This window comes from Equus quagga, chromosome 15 (assembly GCF_021613505.1).
Source record: "Equus quagga isolate Etosha38 chromosome 15, UCLA_HA_Equagga_1.0, whole genome shotgun sequence".
NCBI classification, from domain to species: domain Eukaryota; kingdom Metazoa; phylum Chordata; class Mammalia; order Perissodactyla; family Equidae; genus Equus; species Equus quagga.
In genome coordinates this window covers 39,014,152-39,036,180 of record NC_060281.1, presented here as the reverse complement: position 1 = coordinate 39,036,180, position 22,029 = coordinate 39,014,152, and the positions used below count along the sequence as shown (strand labels likewise).

General features: G+C 42.9%; 1 protein-coding gene and 1 pseudogene across 1 annotated transcript in view; both read left to right on the top strand.

Moving 5' to 3' along the window:
* The first annotated feature begins 30 nt into the window (after positions 1–30).
* LOC124227085 (butyrophilin subfamily 2 member A2-like) lies at positions 31–11,494 on the top strand (annotated as a pseudogene).
* Positions 3,793–22,029, top strand: part of LOC124226743 (butyrophilin subfamily 2 member A2-like) — a 40,219-nt gene continuing 21,982 nt past the window's right edge. Inside the window, exon 1 of the mRNA XM_046640414.1 lies at positions 3,793–3,832. The gene's annotated coding sequence lies outside the window, so the exon portion shown is untranslated. The remainder of the gene's footprint in view (positions 3,833–22,029) is intronic.

Here is a 22,029-nt window from a genome sequence, read left to right as displayed (position 1 = left end):
GGGCACGTGTGTACCCACTCTCTCAATGTGATGCGTGATCATGCAGCCAGATCCAATCCTCCTGCTAAAAAGTTCTCCAGGAAGCCTAACTTAACAGCTAAAGATTGTGTGTGGGGTAAGAATTTGGGAGGAAGGCAGCTGGATAAACTTTAGTGGTATTTTTATCATGCTGTAGAATCCATCTCCAGGCAAGGGAAATTTCCACCCCTGATCGTTCACTGATGTTAATGGATGTTCCTATCAACTGATGGATGCTGAAGGAAGGCTTCTTTTCATTATAATCACTGTTATTGTTCGCCACTGTATCCCCTCTATCTGGCATGTGGTTGTCAAGTTACATTTGGTGAATAAATTTGTTAATAATCTTCAGTCTTCCACTGAGCTTTTTCTAGAATTTAAGCCCCTACAGTTTACTCAGAACAGTGTCACAGTTTACTTCATTGTAACATTTGCACAAAATCCTTCTTGTATGAGTTTTCTATTGCTCTCATAATTACCACAAGTTTCGGGACCTGAAACAACATAAACAAATCATCTCACATTTCTTTAGGTCCGAAGTCCAACATGGGTCTCACTGGGCTAAAATCAAGATGTGTGCAGCCCGTGTGCTTTCTGGAGGCCCTAGGGAAGAATCTGTTTACTTGCTCATCTACTGTTGGCAAAATTCATTTTCTTGCAGTCGTAGGATAAGGTTGCCATTCCTTGCTGTCAGCTAAGGGCTATTCTCAGCTTCTACAGGCTGCCACCTTCCTTGGTTTGTGGCCCTCTTCCTCCATCTTCAAAACAGCAATGGCAGCTTGAGTCCCTCTCAGTGTTTGAATCTCTCCTGCAGCTTGTTCCATTAAATCTGTTTGATTCTTCTGCTGTTAAGAACTCATATGATTGGCTTGAGCCCATTCAGATACTCCAGGATAATTTTCCTGAGATTCCAGGATAATCTCCCGACTTTAATGTCCAAACCCTCAATTCCATCTGTAAGATTCCTTTTGCCACGTAATGTATCATATTCACATGTTGCAGAGATGATGGTGTGGCCTATTTAGCCTCCTACACTTATCACAGTCGCAGCTTCACTCACTCTGAAGGAGGAGGAGGAGGCCTCCATCCTGGTAGGCCCCTTTATATCCAAGGGGCCTCCATGATTGGAGATTTCTGTGAATTTTTGGAACTTTTACCTGTAGCTCTTTATTGGCTTGCTAGACTCAGGTATATAGTCAGAGTGTACTTCTCCAGAAAAGGTGATTCTCACTCTTGGATACAATGTGTGCTGAATGGGAATCTACTAGTTTGGATTCCCCAAAACCTGACTCTAAGTCAGGGACTTGGGTTCAGGTAGTCTATTTAGAAAATGATCCCAGGAAACTAAAGTTTGGGAAAAAATAAAAGGAGAAGAGCCAACTAACTGAAAAATGGGATTGACGGTAGATTAATTAGTTGGTTATCTTCAGGGCAACTGGGTTCGGTCCTAGTCAGGACACTCTGAGAAACCATGTAAAAAATGGTAGGCTATACCTCAGAATCCACCTAGCAGTGATGGGGAGGCTGGGCCACTGTTTCACATCTTCCATCCTCCATTGGATTAAGGTTATCCCTTGGGTGTTAACTTCCCTGAATTTCCAGGTTGGGTGCTGTATATGCAAAGGAGCAAATATCATTGCTGATGGAAAAAACTCTCAGGGGGAGAAGAATAAAAGTAAGCACCTGGAAACTGTTACCTTAAAGGAAACTATATACCTGACATGGACCAAAGGGCTATGGATTTGGGCATCAACAGCATTTGTTTACAAGGTTCTGCCTCTGAGAATATACTGAATGCCTGCTAAAACCTGTCTGCCCTCCCTCCACCCCCATCCACTTAGCAGTGGTGCCATTCTGCCTTCTAATACTTGTCTATGTAACATGGCCCCTCTGCCCTCTGACATGGACTGGACCTGGGATGGACACCTGACCCAGACTAAGCCAGAGGGAATACCTTGGATATTTTCACTGAATGGGTCAGTGATATGTAACCAGTTATACCTGCTTAATAGCAGGCATGGATGAAAGCTGCAGGAAGGCATTTCCCATCAGCAGTGTGGTCTAGAGAAGCAAAAGGAAGGTGATCTACAGAGGAATTAGACCAAAGCAGACGTGCACAGTGAAGGGTTCAAGATGGAGAGACTTTGGGCAACTTTCCTGTCCTTGGTTCCAGTGAATTTGGGGCCCAGTTTTATTCGTGCTGTATATTCTGCGACATTTGTTCTCTTATGACAAGGCAGATATACTGGGTACTATTGCTAAAGCCCTGAAAATTAGAAGCTTAGCACAACCATTTTCCTATGCTCATTGATTCCATGAGTCAATAATTTGCAATTTGAACAAGACGGTGTAGGAATGTCTTTTGTGCACCAAGATGTCTTAGCCTCACCTGGAAGGAATCTACAGTTTGAGGTGACTCAAAGGAAGGAACACACCCACTAGGTTTATTCCTCTCCTGTCAGAGAATGATTGGGTCAGGTTGTCATAATCTGAAGTGGCACACTCCACTTGGAGCTGGTTTCCTGCTGAGCTGTCTCGTGGGCAATGGGTCCTCCTCATGCTGAGAACACATGTACTTCCCTCTGGCTGAGGTCAGCTACCAAAGGGGTTGAGGCCTGGCTTTACTGGGTACTTCTGGCACCAACTTCCCCAGAACCCCTGGGTCTTATTTTCTTCCGATAGAGGCTGTAGGCAGGCCAGGCTCTTAGACTCTCACCACCTACCCTCTGGTCCCTTTCCAAGAGCAATCCAGTCATGGGAGGAAACTGTGGAGCCTTTGCTAGTGTGCACAGTTTTGAGTTGAATCAGAAAGAAATTGGAGGCCCCCAGGGGAAGCACTTAAGCTGTTGAGAGAGATGTGAGAAATGTATCTCAGGACTATACAATGGCCTGATTGGGGTCTGTGGGTCATGGGAGGGGAGCATTGTGTGGGTGTAGGGGGGTGTTGAAGTCAACAGGTCCATCTAGTGGCAGAGGATGAAGCCCAACTAGAAAGTCTTTGTTTGCTGCCATCTTCCTGCCCCTAGGAGAATGCCACCTCCCTGAGAGAAAGGGGTTTTGCCTTGCAGTATCCTCAGCATCTCTCCCTCCATAATTTTTGAATGAATGACAAGGTCTATAGTCTACTACTGCAGCTGCTGTCTTGCTTCATTCTCTACCCCTCTAACCTCTCCCTGTGTTCCCCCTTATGTCTCCACTGCCCGCCACAAGCAGATAAATTTGAACAAGATTCCTCTGTCTCTGGAAAGAGGGTAGCTTATGTTTCCCTCATCACCTCCCCACCCGCCAACCCCATCCTCTACTCCATACACACTTCAACACAGAGAGACTTCTCCTCCTGGTTAGCAGCAAAGCCACAATCTGTGGGGAATCTCAATGTTTTACAAAAACAATGAATTGTATGTTGCTTCTGAAAATAGAAAAAGCAATAGAAAGGCCAGATCCTCTCAAAAGGCTATTCTCAACTATGAGATTTGAATTCTTAAAGGGGTTTTCTATATTTTACCCAGTAACTGGTGAGAAAGCTGGCTCAGGGATACTATTGGCTGCTGACCCACAGCCAGTCAATCCTGACCTCCAAATCACTCATTGGAAATATTCGGACTTTGTGGTTGAAAGTGCACTAGGTTTCTGGTTCCACGGCCCGCACACAGCGACTAATGGGAGATCAAGCAAATTGTCTTCTCTGCTTTCCGGACAGTTTGTTCTCTGGTTGTGACTGTGCCCATGAGTGGGTTAAAGAGGAGAGGGAGAAGCAGAAAATCATCATTTGAGTGTCAGAGGAGAAAAGAAACCCAAGAAGTTAATCTAGAAGGTACAAAAGGGAGGGGAAGCTCTACAGCTCTGGGGTGTGGGTGGGGCCGTAAGTGGAGGAAGGGAACCTGATGAGGGGAAAGGCGGGGTCCCCCGGAGAAGGGAAGCTTCCTGGAGGAGAGGCTCTCCACCACTGGCTTTACCTCAGGCCTCAAAGTCTGATTTCCGGGGAGGAGTAAGGGAGGGGATGAAGGGTATGGAAGAATATTAAGTGACGACTGAAGAAATTCCACTCTAGCCAGAGAAGTGAGTGGAGGAGGGCAGAAAACTGCCTCCCTCATCCTCGTGTGGTTGGCTTATTCCATGGAATGTTTAATGAATCAATCTATCCGGAGAAACCTGAACCCAGAGAGGAAGGGGGCTGCACAAGACCGAAGTTGGGGTGCTGATGATCCCAACACGGGTCACAGGAAGGTTTGACCCAGATCAGAACTAGTGTCCAAGTCTCCTTAGCTGATTCCTCTATGTCTGTGCCCCTAGGTCTCTGGTCCCTGTCCCTCCTGGGTGACTCATCTTTGGTGCTTGTGGAGCCAGCTGCTTCCCTGCATTTCTACCTGCCAAATGCCCTTCTCTTTTTCCACCTCCTCAGCTTGTTTGCACTGGTCTCAGGTAGGGTCCATGCCACTAGCTCCTATCAGCTTCTCAGAAAGGAAAATCAGTACTTCAGTCTGCAAAACACTGCAGTCTGAAGAAGTGCTGCAGTTGTGTGCACTCATTCTCTCCTTCTGCACGTGCTCATTGAATTTATACCAGTAGTCAGATGGAAATGAAATGAGAGCCACAAAGGCCAGCTGCATACACAATTTTAAGTACTTTAGTAACTATGTCTTAAAAAGTAACATAGAAACGTATGAAATAAATTTTAATAATATGTTTTCTTGAACTTCAAATGACCGAAATTATATTATTTAAACTTTAATTAATGTCAAATATTAACAATGAGATATTTAATATGTTTTTATTCTAAATTTTCAAAATTGTGTGTATTTTATATTTCCATTGCCACTAGCTAAAGGCTATCATTTTGGACAGCCCAAGTTTACACCACACTCCAGGCACTGTGATGGGTTATGGAAGAAACCCTCTGTGAGCACAGGGTCAGTAGGGGGCGCTCAGTGTCTGCTTCACAATGTTTTGTTCAGGAAGCATTAGCAGCCTCAGTAGACACTCCTACTAGGTATCTATTGCTGCTGACCAGCCACAGCTACTGGCCCCCAGAATCCTCAGCCCAGGAAGCCCCTGTGGCCTCAGAAAGAATATGTCTGAAAGAATATATTAGGAATCTGTCTGTGCCCTGGAATATGCACTTCCTTTCTTGCCTTAGATATATGATGGCTGGGGCCCCCGTCTGATTCTAACCCTTTGTTGAATAGACCATTTGACTGTCATGGGGCCAGCTGATCCAATCCTGGCCATGGTGGGAGGAAACATCAATATCAAACAAACAGACAATTCTACAACAAGTGAATTCTGAGTGGGGCAGGTGAGGCCAGGGTCATGTTTACAGGAAAAGAGTAGAGGGTTCCTACCACACACACACCTGCACTGTCAGCTCTGCAGTGTTGCTGTGAACAGAGTCAGGACATCAGGTTGAGAAACGCTCCTTTCATGACATTTTGTATTAATCAGATACAAGGTTGCCCTTCTGAGTAACGAACATGGGGTCTCCTACCAGCTATGATTAGAGGCCTCCTGCCCCACTCTGAATTGAGTTGATGTAGAATCGTTTGTTTGTTGGACATTGTTTTTTGTTGGGTTAACTGGCTACTTAGTTTTGTCCTTAAGTCTAATGTCTCTTGCTTTCCCTTATGGAATCCCAAGGAACATTTTGTAGAATTTCTTTCCAACATCTCACCTTATTTGGAGTCTTATCTGACTTCAAGTTTGTGTGTGAGACTTTCAATATGCAAGTAGTGTTTTGTCTTTCCTCTGGCAAAAATCAAGTTATCAGGAAGCATTAAGTCTTACATGATTGCTTTAATTTGCCTTTGGTAGAGTTTGTTGGATAGACTTAACAAAGGAATTACTTAAAAGAGGGTTGGATGATGGCTGGACACATGGCTAAAGGAAGAGAAGTCTCCCAGGACCATAGATGTGCAGCTCTCTCACACAAAGTATGTCTTTTATTAAAGATTCTTTTAAACAGAATAAGTTAGGAAAAGTCTGGGTTCTTAGGACTTTTAATGCTGCTCTGCTGACATTGATGAGGTGATATTGTTATCTTGAGGATCCAGGAGCATCCTGATCTTACTAATATGTAGATGATGTCAAGGGAGTACAAGACAATCAAGTAACTGACTGAGCCCCTGGAAGGTAAACATCTCTGAATTTGGGTAAGGGTTGGCTTTGCACGCCAACCTAAAAATCAACAGCTCCTTTTGATTATCAGATAACTGTGAGTGATGTGAAGCTTACACAAGGAGAGAAGAGAAAAGTTAAAAAGTTTTTTTAAGATTCTGCCAGCCTGGCATGTTTCTGTCCTTATCATATTAACCTAGAGCTTCAGGAAGCCAAGGCTACTGGGAAGTACTCCCAGGGCCAAAGGTAAAATCCTCAACCTGCTTTTTTCAGGTCAGAGTGGACATACCACAAAGAACTGAGAAAATTAAAATCTCTAGCTGAATGAATCAATCAACAAACATTTATCAGGAGGCAGATGTTTGGTACTGTGATGGAGTCTGTAACTGGAGCACAAAGAATAGTGAGATGTAATGTTTTCTCCTTAGAGATCTCACCATTTACTTGGCATATTGGTCTCCTGGTGTTCTCCAACATCGAGGTTTTCTTCCTTTCCTTCTTCTCCTCTTTCTTCCTTCCTATCTTCTTCCTTCCTTTCTCTAGCCCTCCTTTCCTTCCTTCCTTTCTCCCTTCACAGAAGGGGTACTGCAGGAATGCATGGAATATGCATAATCAGTTTCTCTGAGTGCTGGACACTTATTCTCTCCCCCCTTCCTTTGTTCTCACCATTAAGAGCTGATCTTCTAAGACACTTTGGCTAAGACACCATTACTGTTTTATCTGAGCCCTGATCTCTCTCCTCAGGCCTAAGCTCTAAGCCCCTCATTGAAATGAAGCTCCTTGAGGATGGGGGCATCTGGCTGGAGTGCACATCTGCAGGGTGGTAGCCAGAGCCCCAAGCAGAACAGAGGGATCCCTGGGCAGAGGTCATGGCTGCCCTGGAGGAGGCTTACACTGTGGACACAGACAGCCTCTTCATGGTCTCCATGGCTGTGAGCATCAGGGACCACTCTGTGAGGAATGTGTCCTGCTCCATCAATAACACCCTACCTGGCCAGAAGAAGGAAACTGTGATTTTCATTCCAGGTTAGCTCCCTGCCCTCTGGAGGCTCATTGTGTGGAGGCAGGATCCTCAACAGACAGATTGGAGGCTGGAGTGGGGATTGGGAGGTAGGGGTGTTTGATGGAAGGATCCTGGGTCCTGAAGGACTGGAGGCTGCAATTGAGCTGAAGTCTCTTCCCTTGTCACAAGAGGAAAATCAAATAGTCTCAAAACACATGATTAGGAGCCTCTTCTCTGAGGGTAAATTTGATTGGGTTTTTTGTTGTTGTTGTTATGGTTTTTATCGTGCAGCAATTTATTTTTTCTGAGGAGGGAAAGACTCATGAACCTGCAGAGATTTCTAAACATTTAGAACAGCCATAAAACATGGAGAGTGATATGGATGGATGTCTATCTATACCTAGAGGTGCTGCCTGATGAATTCCTCGCTTCCTGCCTGTGGGATTTCCCAAAGGACAAAGCAGGGAAATTCTCCATCTACAGATATCCATAAATTCATTCAATAAGCATCACATATGTTCAAAGCACTGTTCCACAAAGCAAAGATGAATCACAGAAGAAAATACATGAAGGTCCCTGCCCTCATGGGGCTCACATTCTACAGCAGCAGAGAGCAATAAATGAAGTAATTAAAACAAGCAGTGAAATCATTAATTAAACTGTGGATTTTATCAGATGGTGATAAGTACTATAGAAAAATTAATCGTGGAGGTGATATTGATTGCTAGGGTGTGGGGAAGTTGTAATGTAAATGGGAAGGTCAGGGAAGACTTCATGGGAAAGGTGGCTGTTGGCAAGCGAGACATGAGCTGTGCAGATATTTGAGGACTGGGCAAGCCAGGTAGCAGGAACAGCATATGCAAAAGGCCTGAAGCAGGAACGCGTCTGGCAGTTTCAAGGAACCCCCAAGAGGCAGATGAGTCTGGAATGGATTGAGTGTAGGGAGAGTTGGAGGACATGAATTCAGAGAGGCAATGGGTCCACACCATATGGGGCAATGTAGGCCACAGACGGACTTTGGTTTTAGCGTGAGTGAGTTAGGAAACACTGCAGGGTTTTGAGAAAAGGAATAACATGATCTCACTTAGGCTGCTGTGCTGAAGATAGACTGTAGAGGGTGTGGGCAGAAGCAGGAGGAGGGTATTGTGATATTACAGACAGGAAGAGATGGTGGCTTGTCCCAGGGTGGTGGCCGTGGTGATCCAGCATGGCTGGTTAGCTTTTATTCACCCTGGTCCATCTCATGGTGACTCCAGGTGTTTCTGTTTTTTGTCTCCTGGGCCCCCATCCCTGGTACTCACTGCAGGGTGACTCTTTCTCTATCTGGAGTTTCTCAGAGAGAAGCCAGGAGGGTAGGGATCTGGGGAGCTCTTTAGGTATGATTCCTGAGGGGAGCCCTCATCCCAGGTGTCCTTTTTCTCACTAAATGGACCTTTTCTGGTTCCCTTTTCAGAATCTCTTCTTTTTAGCAAATCTCCCTGGATGGTGGCCCTGGCTGTCATTATGCCTACTTTGCTCCTCCTCAGCATTGGGAGCATCTGTCTTATCAAGAGACTCCACAGCAATAAGAGATTCACTTAAGGGAAAAAGAGATTGAAAATGAAGAGAGAGAAATTGCACATAATGACGTGTGGAAACAATATGTAAAAAAGAGAAAGAATGTCACATAAAAGGTAAAGGAATATGTGCACGGCCATGTCAAAAGAGTAGGTTCACGTCAATGTGAAAAAGGCAGTCACTGTCACCCAAAGGCCACAGCTCTGACAGCTATAAGCCTGGGAAACAGAAAGAGGAAGCGAATAAAGACAACAACAAGGGCTTGGAACTCTCACGTCCTAGGAATTAATCCTCAGAGCTTGCTTTCTTCCATTCTGCAAATGTTGCATCCATTCACCTGGCTACATGGAGCACTATATTGTTGACAAAAGCAAACCTAAATCAGTTCTGATAATCTCCAGCCCCAGATCTTATATCACTTCTGGTATTTTCACAATTCGCTGGGCAAGGAGTGTTTATAGAAAGAGCCAGTCAACCATTTAATACCAACTCAAATTCTCTTAGTTCCTATATGTAGGACATTCAGTTGTTTCTGTTTATTTTTTCAGAGCAACTTCAAGAGGAATTGTGTAAGTTTAGTGTTTCCTGAACTACTCCAGGCACAATTTGTCTTCTGCTTGGTTAGCCATCTCATGAAACTCACATCTCTGTCTGTCCCATTGCAGGATGGAGAAGAACCCTCTTCATGCTGATGAGCCCCTCTGACATTCTCTCATTTCCTGAGATTTCTCTCCACTAGCCAGCCAGCCAACAGGACACATTAGAGGAGATGAACAACAGGGCCGAAGGCTGTTTGAGGGGAAGCAGAGGGCTGGGGTCAGTTCACTGTCAGTGTCCCACCAAATGCTAGATCTCAGCTCCCCTGTGAGGGAATTCCCAGAGCTCTTAATCAATTCTATGGCTTAGTTCCCACCACAGTTTTATTTTGGAAAAATTTAATCCATGATTACAGAGGTCTACCATACAGAGTGGACATTCCCATAGGTTACATTTTAGCAGTTGTTGCTCTGTGGATCCTGGATTAATTGAAAGCAAAACAATACTGGCTTAGTTATTTATAACCTGGAAGATGGCATAGACTGCACAGTTGAAGAGCCACGTGTGAGAAAGGCAATAAGCTTCCCCAAGCCTGGCTCATGGGTGCACAGACAGGTGCCAGAAATGCCTCCTGCTCCAAGAGAACACCGATGCTCTGTGTGTAGCCTGTGAGGGAAGGGGAGGTGGGCAAGTGGGAGAGCAGTGGATCCACTTGTCTGGTCCTGAGGAGCACTTTGCATTTTATGATTTGTCACCTTCTGCTCAAGAGCACCAAAGAATCCAGGCTTCACCAGACACCATGGCACTGGGACCTTTCCTCCTTCCTTGTTTGAATTTAAAAATTGTCACAGCAGACTATCAACTTGGGAAAAGGAGAAAGTCATTTTAACACAATGGAAACGTAGATTGACTAAGTAATAATGACTGCAGATGGGAGAGTCTGCAGAATGTCAGGGTCTGAAGCATTTCCTATATCCAGAGAGGTCACAGCTGCAGACTCAGACCCATGTTGTTAAAGCAAAACTGGATGGAAATAGCTCCCCCTGCCTCTTGCCATACACAATTCTCAGGCAGCAGCTTGACTTTTGGGGACATTATCCTCCATTTTTACTCTTTGAAGCGTGCCCTTGTTAGTCATTTTAAAAAGTTATCACCTGGTTAAACTGGTGGAACACAGAGGACCAATGAAGGGACAGTTTACCCCCCAGGTACCTGTGTAGGGAGAAATTGGCCTTAATTGCTTTACAAGGAGACGGATAGGATGTCTTTGCTGGTTTAAGCCAGGTGGGAAGGTTTCTAACTACAGAGAGTCCCAGAAATTATATGTCTTGATTAGAAAAGGAGGCAGATCTGAGAATGTTGAGAGAATGTGGGAGCTATTAATTCTACCTCATTTGCTAAACTTTCTACATTTCCTAAAGCTCCAATTATCCTCTACCTGAGGCAATGCTCCTGTCCCTCAAGAGATACAGGTGCAGCCTCAGTCATTCACAGTCTGTGATCTGCCTGAGTTCTGGGACCAAAGCTCCTTCGCGGAAAAGGCCGCCATATGAGTGATCTCCTACCAGCTTTCTGGGACCTCTCTGGGTATCAGGAATGGCACAGTCTCCTGAGACCCCAGACCTAAACCTGAATCTTCCTCTGCAGCTGATGTGGTCCTGGACTCAGACACCACTTATCCTTTGCTCTTCCTGTCAGAAGACCAGAGAAGTGAGAGAGAGGGCCCTCCAGTCAGAGCATGCCTGACAATCCAGAGAGATTCAACTGTCAGCCTTGTGTCCTGGGCCTGGAGAGCTTCTTCTCAGGGAGACATTACTGGGATGTGGAGGTCAAACTGTGCTGGTGTGGGCTGTGCAGGTTGGTAGAGACAGTGTTGAGAGGAAAGGGGAGGCCCTACTGGTTCCTCAGAATGGCTTCTGGAGCTTGGAGATGATTGGAAACCAGTACCAGGCCCTGTCCTCTCCCGAGAAGATTCTCCCCCTGACAGTGTAACTTCACTAGGTGGGCATCTTCCTAGACTACGAAGCTGGAGAGCTGTCCTTCTATAAAATGAGAAATAGATTGCACATATAGACCTGGGCACATTTGCCCTTCTCTGGACCCCTGAGACTCTTGTTCAGGCTGGGTTCTGACGACAGCCCCCGCTTCATCTGCCCAGGGATCACAGGGGCCCAGGTAGTCATGGTGCTAGAGGGTGGCCTGATCCTTCGCAGGGCAGGGGCCCAACACAGCCACCAGGATCAATTCCTTCATCTCAGATCCAAGTAGAGAAGCTCCAACCATCTCTAATACCACAGCACAGCACCCCGTGAAGAGAAATCGGCCCTTCTTCCCCCTGGTCATAGAAGAGAACCTACTCCAGAGGCCACCTTGACACCCTCTTCAGGCCCCAGCCCCATCTCTCCCTCATTAGGTTGTTGCATTAGTAACTGATTTGCTTGTATCCATGGGGCAGCGTCCAGTCTCAGGGCAACTGGTGCTGCCACATGGCTCCCAACCAAGAAGAAAGTGTGAGAAAGTGACAAGGAGAAAACCTGCTACTTTAACATCAGAGTGACACATTCAGCCTGATACTCAAGTTGATGTCAGACACTGTGGACATGAGGAAAACAGGACACACTAGGATGTAAGAGGGGAGGGGGAAACCACAAATAGGGGTCAGAGGTAAAGGATAAAGGACCAGAGAAGTGAAAGGGGGCCAAGGCTGTAGGAATAGTTATTCCCCACCATTACAGCTAAGGGGTCCCAGGCGTTGATGGTCCATTTCCAACCCATGCCCAAGATTTCCAGACCACACATTAAGCTCCCCAGGCCTAGAACTGGGATGAAGAAGGATGAAGTTATTAAGAAGACGTCTGGATCTGACCCAGCTCAGGTGTCCCTGCAGTGAACAGGAGTCAGTACTCAGTTACTGAGTACGATCTAAGGTTTAAGGTCCCATCTGAGCAGGTGAATACTGACCAAGTGGATCGCAAGATTAGGGTTTGGTGGGGAGGGCAGCAGTTTCCAGCTTCTCAGTCTTTAGACACATAAAAATTATGGAGGACCCCGAAGAGCTTTGCTAATTTGGATTCTGTCTGTCAATATGTATGGCATTAGAGATTGAAAGTGAAACCATAGTTTGGTGGATACAGGCAATGTCTGTCGTTTGGTGGGCACATGGTGTATCTGTCATGTGGTGGGTACCTGGGGTGGGTGCAAGTGTGGAGGAGGGAGATAATTAGGAAAGAATTGCATTTGCCAATGCAAGAGATGATGATGCAGGTCTGGACCATGGTGGTAACCATGGAGTTGCAGAATGTAACAGATTCGGCAGCTATTTGGAGATAGGACCTGCTGATGGATTAGATGCTGGGATTGAGAGAATGGAAGCAAGGGTGACTTATGGGTTTTGACTTGAGCATCTGCGTGGATGGTGGGACACTAGTAGGAAAATGTTTCAATTGTGTTTCCTTTAGTTATGGGATTATGTATGCTCTGTGTGCTTGTGCACATGTGCACATGTGTATTTCTGGTTTTCTGTGTTTAGCACCTTCTGTGTCATCATTTTTATCATAAATTGTCTTCAAATACAGGGGAGTAACACAAGAAAGGATATGACAGGATTCTGTTTCTTAGAACATGACATTTTTTGCATTTGAAGCAAGGTTTGGTTCTAAAGGGAAGCATGACCTCAAGGACAGTCAGCACCCCCATTTACTCAGCTGAAAATGTAACTGGTTTACCCTGTAACACACCCTGAGTTTCGCTGAATTCACAAGAATGTGAGTCCACTGGAAATCTGTGCTCATGGGGCATCATAAATGCTTTATGTGAATGGAGTGGAAAGGAATATAGGCATGCATATTGGACAATCATCCTTTTCTCATAAAGATACTCTGTTGTTCTGTTGGATTTCACTTAAAAAACACAAGTTCACTGGGCAGCCATATGCAAAAGAATGAAACCGGACCACTGTCTTACACTGTACACAAAAACTAACTCAAAATGAATTAAAAACATGAACATAAGACCTGAAACCATAAAACACCTAGAAGAAAACATAGTGGGTAAGCTCATTGACATCTATCTTGGGGATGATATTTTGGATTTGACACCAAAATCAAAGACAACAAAAGTAAAAATAGATCAATACAGAGGGAAGAGAGCTCATCAAGATCATGGCATAGGAAGACTCTGAACTCACCTCCTCCCACAAACACAACCAGGTTACAACTATTCTTGGAAAAATTACCCCAGAGAGAGAATTAAAAACTGCATCAAAAGATCCCCACAATAAGAGACAGTGCTGAGTGAGGGAGAAGAGGCAGAAATTCCTTCTGGAGAGAAAAAAAATCCACCTTCAGGAGCTGCAGAGCTTCATAGCCAGCTGGGAGGGAGCCACCCTAAGGTAAGCAGCCCTCCCTGGAAGAGTGGAGACCTGAGTGGGCACATGTTACCACAATGAGCATACTTCAAACTCAGCATCACTGAGACAAGTCTTATATTATCTGGCTTCACTGGCTGTTAACTATAATGGGAAATACCCACAGAAAAGCTGTAGGGCATAAGCTCAAAAAAAAATCAGCTCTTAAAGAGCCCAGGCACAAATTCACCCACCTCAGAAAGCAACCTAAAATCACCAGAAAGAAAGGTGCATAGTCCTTTGGCGAAAAGAGAATCACCTGGTAGGCTGTTGGTAAGATGGTCTGGGTGCATCTCCATAAGAAGTGAGACCTCTCCAGAGACTAGAACATTGGTGGCAGCCATTGTTGTGACTTGGTTCAGGTGTGCTGACACAGATGCTGGCACATGACTCTGGAGTTCATCCCCTAGCCTGTTAGCCCAGGGTCTGCCCCACTCACTAGAGTGCAGATTTAATCCAGCTCAGCCAGGGTAGGCAGATCACCCTAAGGACTGGCCCCACCCAACAGCAAGCCCTCAGGCTACTTGTTGGCCTGCATAGACTAGATGCCTTGATCCTCTGCAGGTAGGAGAGTGTGTCTACCCCTAGGGGGCAGACACACCTGCGTGAGGTGCAGGTGAACTGTGGGAGGCATTTATGGAGAGTGTAATGGCATCTGCAGTGGGGTGACTGGGTATGTTCCAGAGGGTCAGGAAGAGTGCATGGGCCAGGACTGTGTTGACAGTGTGTGTGGACCTGTGGTGGATGGGGCTTATCAGTGGCAGAAAACCTGTACTTCACAAACAGCCACAAAGGGGATCAGCCCACCTTCCAAAGCCTGAAACCATTGGGTGCTCCTGTACCTGGGGCCAGCCCCTCATAGCTGAAATACTAAGAAAGCTGACAAGGAGCCTTGCAAGCCTGAGGCCTACAGCAATTGTAAGCCCCTGAGCCAGCAACCAGCCAAACTGGGGGTCTACTCACTTAACAGACAAAAGGCAACAGAATTGTGCTATTAGACCTTGCAGGCAACCGTGTTGGGGCTCCCAAAATTCACTTTACAACCAGCTGGCCAGGGAGGAAAAGCCTAGACTCCCTGGATACCTGCAGTAAAAGCAATCCTGATGCAGCAGAAGGGAAAAGCAGCCCACACAGGGGTCAATCCTGGAACATTTGAATTGGTGATGAGAGGGAAGCACACTGCTGAGCTTCAAAAAGCATCTCTTACATAAGGCCACTTCTCCAACATTAGGAGACATAGCTGACTCGCTTAATACATAGATATAAGCACAGAGAAAGAGGCATAATGAGGAGGCAAAGGAATACATTACAAGCAAGGGAACAGGACAAAACCCTAGAAAAAGAACTAAATGAAACAGAAATAAGCAATCTACCTGGCAAAGAGTTCAGACAAAAAGCCATAAGAATGCTCACTCATCTTGGGAGAATGCTGAATGAACACAGTGAGAATATCAACAAAGAACTGGAAAATATAAAAAAGAACCAATCAGAAATGAAGAATACAATGCAGGTTATGAAAAATTCACTAGAGGGACTGAATAGCAGAGTAGATGATACAGAAGAATGGATCAGTGAGCTGGATGAAAGACCAGAGGAATTCACCCAAGCTGAACAGATAAAAGAAAAAAGAATTTAAAAGAACAGGGACAGTCTAAGGGAACTCTGGGACAATATCGAGTGCACTAACATTTGTATCATAGGCATCCCAGAAAGAGGAGAGAGACAAAAGGAATTCATTTGAAGAAATAATAACAGAAATCTTTCCTAACCTAAGGAAAGAAACAGACATCCAAGCACAGGAAGCACAGAGAGCACCAAACAAGATAAACCCAAGGAGGTACACACCAAGACACATTATAATTAAAATGTCCAAAATTAAAAATAAAGAGAGAATCCTAAAAGCTGCAAGACAAAGGCAACAAGTGACACACAAAGGAAAGTCCATAAGGCTACTAGCAGACTTCTCAGCCAAAATTCTACAGGCTAGAAGAGAGTGGCATGACATATTTAAAGTACTGAAAGGAAAAACCCTGCAAACAAGAATACTCCACCCAGCAAGGTTATCATTCAGATGGAAGGAGAGATAAAGAGTTTTCCAGACAAGCAAAAATTAAAGGAGTTTATCACCAAGAAACCAGTCCTACAAGAACTGCTGAAGGGACTTATTTAAGTGGGAAAGAGAAGACCGTAAACAGGAAGAAGAAAATTATCAAAAAGAAAAAAACAGGCAATAAAATCACTGTTAAAGGCAAAAATACAGCAAAGGTAGCAGATCAATGACCTATGAAGGTTAAAAGAGAAGAGTACTAAAATTACCTATTTCAATGATAAAATGGTAATGGATACACATACACAAAATAAGAGATTAGATATGATTTCAAAAACATAAAATATGGAGGAGAGTAAAAAAGTAGAGCTTTTAGAAAGAAGTCAAACTAAAGAGACTATCAACTCAATATAGATTGCTATATATGTAGAATATTATATATGAACCTCATGGTAATTCCAAACCAAAAACTTATAATAAATAAATAAATAAATAAGAGAATGGAAATCAAACATATTACTAAAGAAAACCATCAAACCACAAGTGAAGAGAGCAAGAGAAGAAAGGAACAGAGAACTTAAAAAAATCCAGACAAAAAGTAACAAAAGTGGCAATAAATACATATTTATCAATAGTTACTTTAAATGTCAAAGGACTAAATGCTCCAATAAAAGGCATGGGGGGCTGACTGGATTTAAAAAGACGACCCATATATATGCTGCATACAAGAGACACACTTCAGACCTAAAGACACTAACAAAATGAAAGAGAACGACTGGGAAAAGATACTCCTTGCAAATGGCAAAGAAAAGAAAGCTGGGGTAGCAACACTTAGATCAGAGAAAATAGACTTTAAAACAAAAACTGTAACAAGAGACAAAGACGGACACTACATAATGATAAAATGAACAATCCAACAAGAGAATAGAACACCTGTAGATACCTATGCACCCAAGATAGAAGCACCTAAATATATACAGCAATTATTAACAGCCATAAAAACGGAAATAGACAGTAATACAATAATAGTAGGGGGCTTTAACATTCCATTTACACCAATGGATAGATCATCCAAACAAAAGATCAATAAGGAAACATTGGCCATAAATGACATATTAGATCAGATGGACTTCGTAGATATATAGAACATTCCATCCAAAAATCACAGAATACACATCCTTTTTGAATGCTCATGGAACATTCTCAAGGACTGATCTCAAATTAGGCCACAAAACAAGTCTCAATAAATTTCAGAAGATCAAATAATACTAAGCATCTTTTCTGACCACAAAGGTATGAAATGAGAAATCAACTACAAGAAGAAAATCAGAAAAGCTACAAAAATGTGATTACAGAAAAGCTACCGAACAATGACTGGGACAATGAAGAACTCAAAGGAGAAATAAAAAAATACCTGGAAACAAATGAGAATGAAAATACAACATGCCAAAATCTATTGGGTACAGCAAAAGTGGTTCTAAGAGGGAAGTTTATAGCTATTCAGGCCTACCTCAACAAACAAGGAAAAGTCCTAAAAAAAACAATCTAACAGTGCACCTAAAGGAACTGGAGAAAGAAGAACAAACAAATCCCCAAATCAGCAGAAGGAAGGAAATAATAAAAATCAGAGCAGAAATAAATGAAATGGAGATGAAAAAACAACAGAAAAAAATCAATGAAACCAAAAGCCAGTTTTTTGAAAAGATAAACAAAATTGATAAACCTTTAGCTAGACTCACCAAGAAAAAAAGACAGAAGGCTCAAGTAAATAAAATCAGAAATTAAAGAGGAGAAATTACAATGGACACCTCAGAAATACAAAGGATTACAAGAGAATACTATGAAAAGCTATACTCCAGTAAATTGGGTAATCTAGAAGAAATGGACGAATTCTTAGAATCATTCAACCTTCCAAACCTGAATAAAGAAGAAGAGGAGAATTTGAACACAGCAATCACCAGTAAGGAGATTGAAACAGTAATCAAAAATCTCCCCAAAAATAACAGTCCAGGGCCAGATGGCTTCTCTGGTGAATTCTATTAAACATTCAAAGAATTAATACATATCCTTCTCACACTCTTCCAAAAAATTGAAGAGGAGGGGAGGCTTCCTAACTCATTCTATAAGCCAATATTATCCTTATACCAAAACCAGACAAGGACAACACAAAAAAAGAAAATTACAGGTCAATATCATTGATGAACATTAATGCAAAAATCCTCAGCAAAATACTAGCAAATTGAATACAACAATACATTAGAAAGATCATACAACATGATCAAGTGAGATTTATTTCAGGGATGCAGGGATGGTTCAACATCCTCAAATTAATCAATGTGATACACCACATTAACAAAATGAAGAATAAGAGTCACATGATCATCTCAATAGATGCAAAGAAAGCATTTGACAAGATACAGCATCCATTTACGATAAAAACTCTAAATAAAATGGGGATAGAATGAAAATATCTCAACATAATAAAGGTCATATATGAAAACCCTACAGCTAATATCATTCTCATTGGAGAAAAACTGAAGGTTATCCCTTGAAGAACAGGAACTAGACAAGGATGCCCACTGTCACCACTCTTACTTAACAAAGTATTGGAAGTCCTAGCAAGAGCAATAAGGCAAGAAAAAGAAATAAAAGGGATTCAAAATGTAAAAGAAAAAGTGAAACTGTCACTATTTGCAGCTGATATGATTTTACATATAGAAAACCCTAAAGAATCCACTAAAAAACTTTTAGAAATAATAAATGAATACAGTCAAGGTGCAGGATACAAAATCAAACTACAAAAATCAGTTGCATTTCTACACACTAGCAACAAATTACCAGAAGGAGAAATTAAGAATACAATCCCACTTACAATTGCAACAAAAATACTAAAATACTTTGGAATAAACTTAACCAAAGAAGGGAACAATCTATACACCAAAAACTGTAAAACATTGTTGAAAGAAATTGAAGAAGACACAAAGATGTGAAAAGATATTCCATGCTCTTGGATTGGAAGAATTAACTTAGTTAAAATGTCCATAATTCCTAAAGCAATCTACAGATGCAATGCAATCCCTATCAAACTTCCAACAACATTTTTCACAGAAATAGAACAAAGAATACTAAAATTTATATGGAACAACAAAAGACCTTGAATAGCCAAAGGAATCCTGAGAAAAAGAACAAAGCTGGAGGTATCATACTCGCTGATTTCAAAATACACTACAAAACTATAGTAATCAAAACAATGTGGTACTGGCACAAAAACAAACATGTAGATCAATGGAAAAGAATCAAGAGCCCAGGAACAAACCCACACATCTGTGGACAGTGAATTTTTGACAAGGGAGCCAAGAACATGCAATGGAGAAAGGAAAGTCTTCGATAAATGGTGCTGGGAAAACTGGATAGCCACATGCAAAAGAAAATAGGCTGTGAATCTTTAACAGGAAGTTTCTCAGTGAGTAAGAAAGCAGGAAGCACTCAGAGAAAGGGGTTTTTTGCCCCTTTGCAGCTGCAGCATGACATTGGGAGAAATATTATTTCGGTTAACTATGTAGTTGTCTTCATCAAGCATGTCTGTTATCTCGGCCTGATGACCAGCAGGGCAGACTGTGACATATGATTTCATTTTTACTGTCTCATCCCACCATAATGTAATTCCCATTCTCCTATTTTATTTTGTCTCTGAACTCAACCCCATGCATCTCCTCAACTTTCTTCACAAGTGATTTTATGCCTGCTCTTCTTTAAGTGATTTGTGGGCCCTACATCCTACAGGTCCTCCAGAACATTGATTCCCTTCTTGTGGTTTCAGTGGAGAAGAGAGCACTTCTCTCAGCAGATGCCAGGGAATGGACAGAAGGGCCCTGAGGCAGTGCTTGTCCCCGTCTCAAGCTGTTCCTGAGAGGCAGTCCTGGAGCCTCCTGCTCACACAGCCTCCTGGAGGGAGCCTGACTCTTACTAGGAGGGGCAGGTACCTGGGGCCAGTTTGCCAATATTTTGGGGGCTGGGTAGGCATTTAGGAGCTAAACATCCCTCGATAAAAATACTCCACTGATCACTTTAGAACATATAACTGAAAGATACTCCTACATTTGTGTTTCAAACACAGCATTGTTGCCTCAACATTTCAGAATTGTGTTCTAGGTCATAGGTGTGCTGAAGTAGTGAGGGTAAACTGCACTGATGTTTGACAGTTACTTTAGAAGTCACCAAATAAATGAGTGAAATAAATAAATAAGAATTGATGGGGAATGAACAGAAGGATTGATTATAATAAAGCAAGTATAGGAAAATAGTCACCGTAAAATCTAGATAGTAGGGGTATTTGGTGTTCATTGAAAAAGGCTTTTAACTTTGCTCTATGTTTGAAAAGTTTCATGATAAACTGTTGATAGTTGAGGGTAGGGAGGGAATAATTGTATTTTTTTGCTGGTAACAGACATCAGAAATACCACTGGCTTCAACAAAACACGGGTTGTTTTCTTTTCACGTAAAACACAGAGGGCAGCAGTCAGGAGCTGGTCTGGCAGCTCCGAGATGCACTCATGCCCCAGTCTCCTTCTGTCTTTATTCTCTGTCATCTCGGCATGTAGATTTCATTCTCAGGGTTGCCTCATGGTCACCAGATGGTTGCTGCACTCCAGCTTAAAGGACCATGTTCTAGGCAAAAGGAAGGAGGAAGTAGGGAGATTATAGACCTCCCTTGAGAAACACAACCCAACAACTTCCACCTACAAATCATTGGCCCAAGCTTAGCCCCTTGGTCTCTCCTGTCCATGAGGGTGATGGACACAAGGCAGGACCCCCAAAACTGGGTTTGATTACTAAGTAGAAGCAGGGAGTAGATATTGCACAAGCAACAAGCCAGTCTACCACAGAGCCTAAATTCAAACAGCTGGAATATAATCAAATTCCATCAGCCAAGGTCACATTAAAGCCATAGGAACTTTAATAACAGTCTTGAGACACAGATAAAATGTCTTGGGAGGCCCTAGACCATAGGTAGGACCAATTTGTCCCAAAGACACCTATGGTAACAGCATAGACAGCCTATCTGGAGTCTAAACTCAGAGAATACAGAATCCTGCGGGCAGAGTAGAAACAAACACAAGTGAAAATACAAATATAGCTGAAATAAGGCACAAAGAGTGAAGGAAACTGCTCAGCAACACTCTAAACAAGAATATCCTGAAAACCATTAAGACATGCCCATCAGCGACTGGCGGCACTGCCTCTGGAAACCTGAAAATTAGACAATTTGGTCATGGATCTGAGACTGGAGTTTCAGAGGCGATAAAAAGGTAGAGAGGATATGGTTTTCTTTCCATTTGTGCTTCCATTTGGCTCTGTTGTAGAAGATCTCCTCTATGTGCCCACCTACATGCATACAGATGTCAGCAAATGGCCACAGAAACATTTTAATTAACATACAACTTTCTTTCTTCACACATTAAAATCTTGTAATTTTTCTGCTTAGTTCTGCTGATAAATCTATTGTGATATAAAAGATACACAACAGGTGTATAAAATGAAGTATAAAATACTGATTATACACAAACATACACATGCATCATTCACATAAGTAAACACAGAGACACACAAACAGTGTGGAAATTAAGGCTGTAAATTTTTGTCATTGTGTACAATCCAATATAGGTTCATTTTTCACTCTAACCCCACTGGTGTCTGCCCAGCAACTGGTGAGAAACACCCCTCTGAGCCAATCAAAATCTAAGAGGGACTGTTACTGTTTCTCAGAGAATCCTTTCTTTCTTTACCCTTTCTTCCAGAGCAGCGTGTTAACTATAATGCAGAACTATCAACTACCTTCATTCTGTGGACTGTGATCTTCAGATCTGAATTTTAAGGAGTAAGTGGGGAAAAGTGATAAAAAATCAGGGGTAAGGAGGGGTAATGGGTAAAAGCCAGGGCTTTTACTTTTCACTTTTAAAAATATGCTGCAGTGTCATCCTCACACATGCTTCTCCCTGGACCTGTGCAATTGCTTTGCTGGACCAGATGTCTGGAGTGGAACTTCTGGGCCAATTATGCACGTTCCAAAGTTCATGTTTCACATTGTTTCATGAGTGACTGAAGTTCAAATATATTTTGTCACGTGGCTGAGATCGCACATCTTGTGAATCATAGAGCCATTACCTATTTTCCACCATCTTTTTGTTTCTATCCCTAAGACATAGTGGGCCTGGCACATAGTGTGTGCTCAGTAAATATCTGTTGAATGAATGAATGAAAAGATGGGAGAGACCTGGTCTTATTCCTATCTCTCCCATTCACTAGTCTTGTTATTAAGAAGTGGTGGGTGCAGACTCTGACTGAATTCAG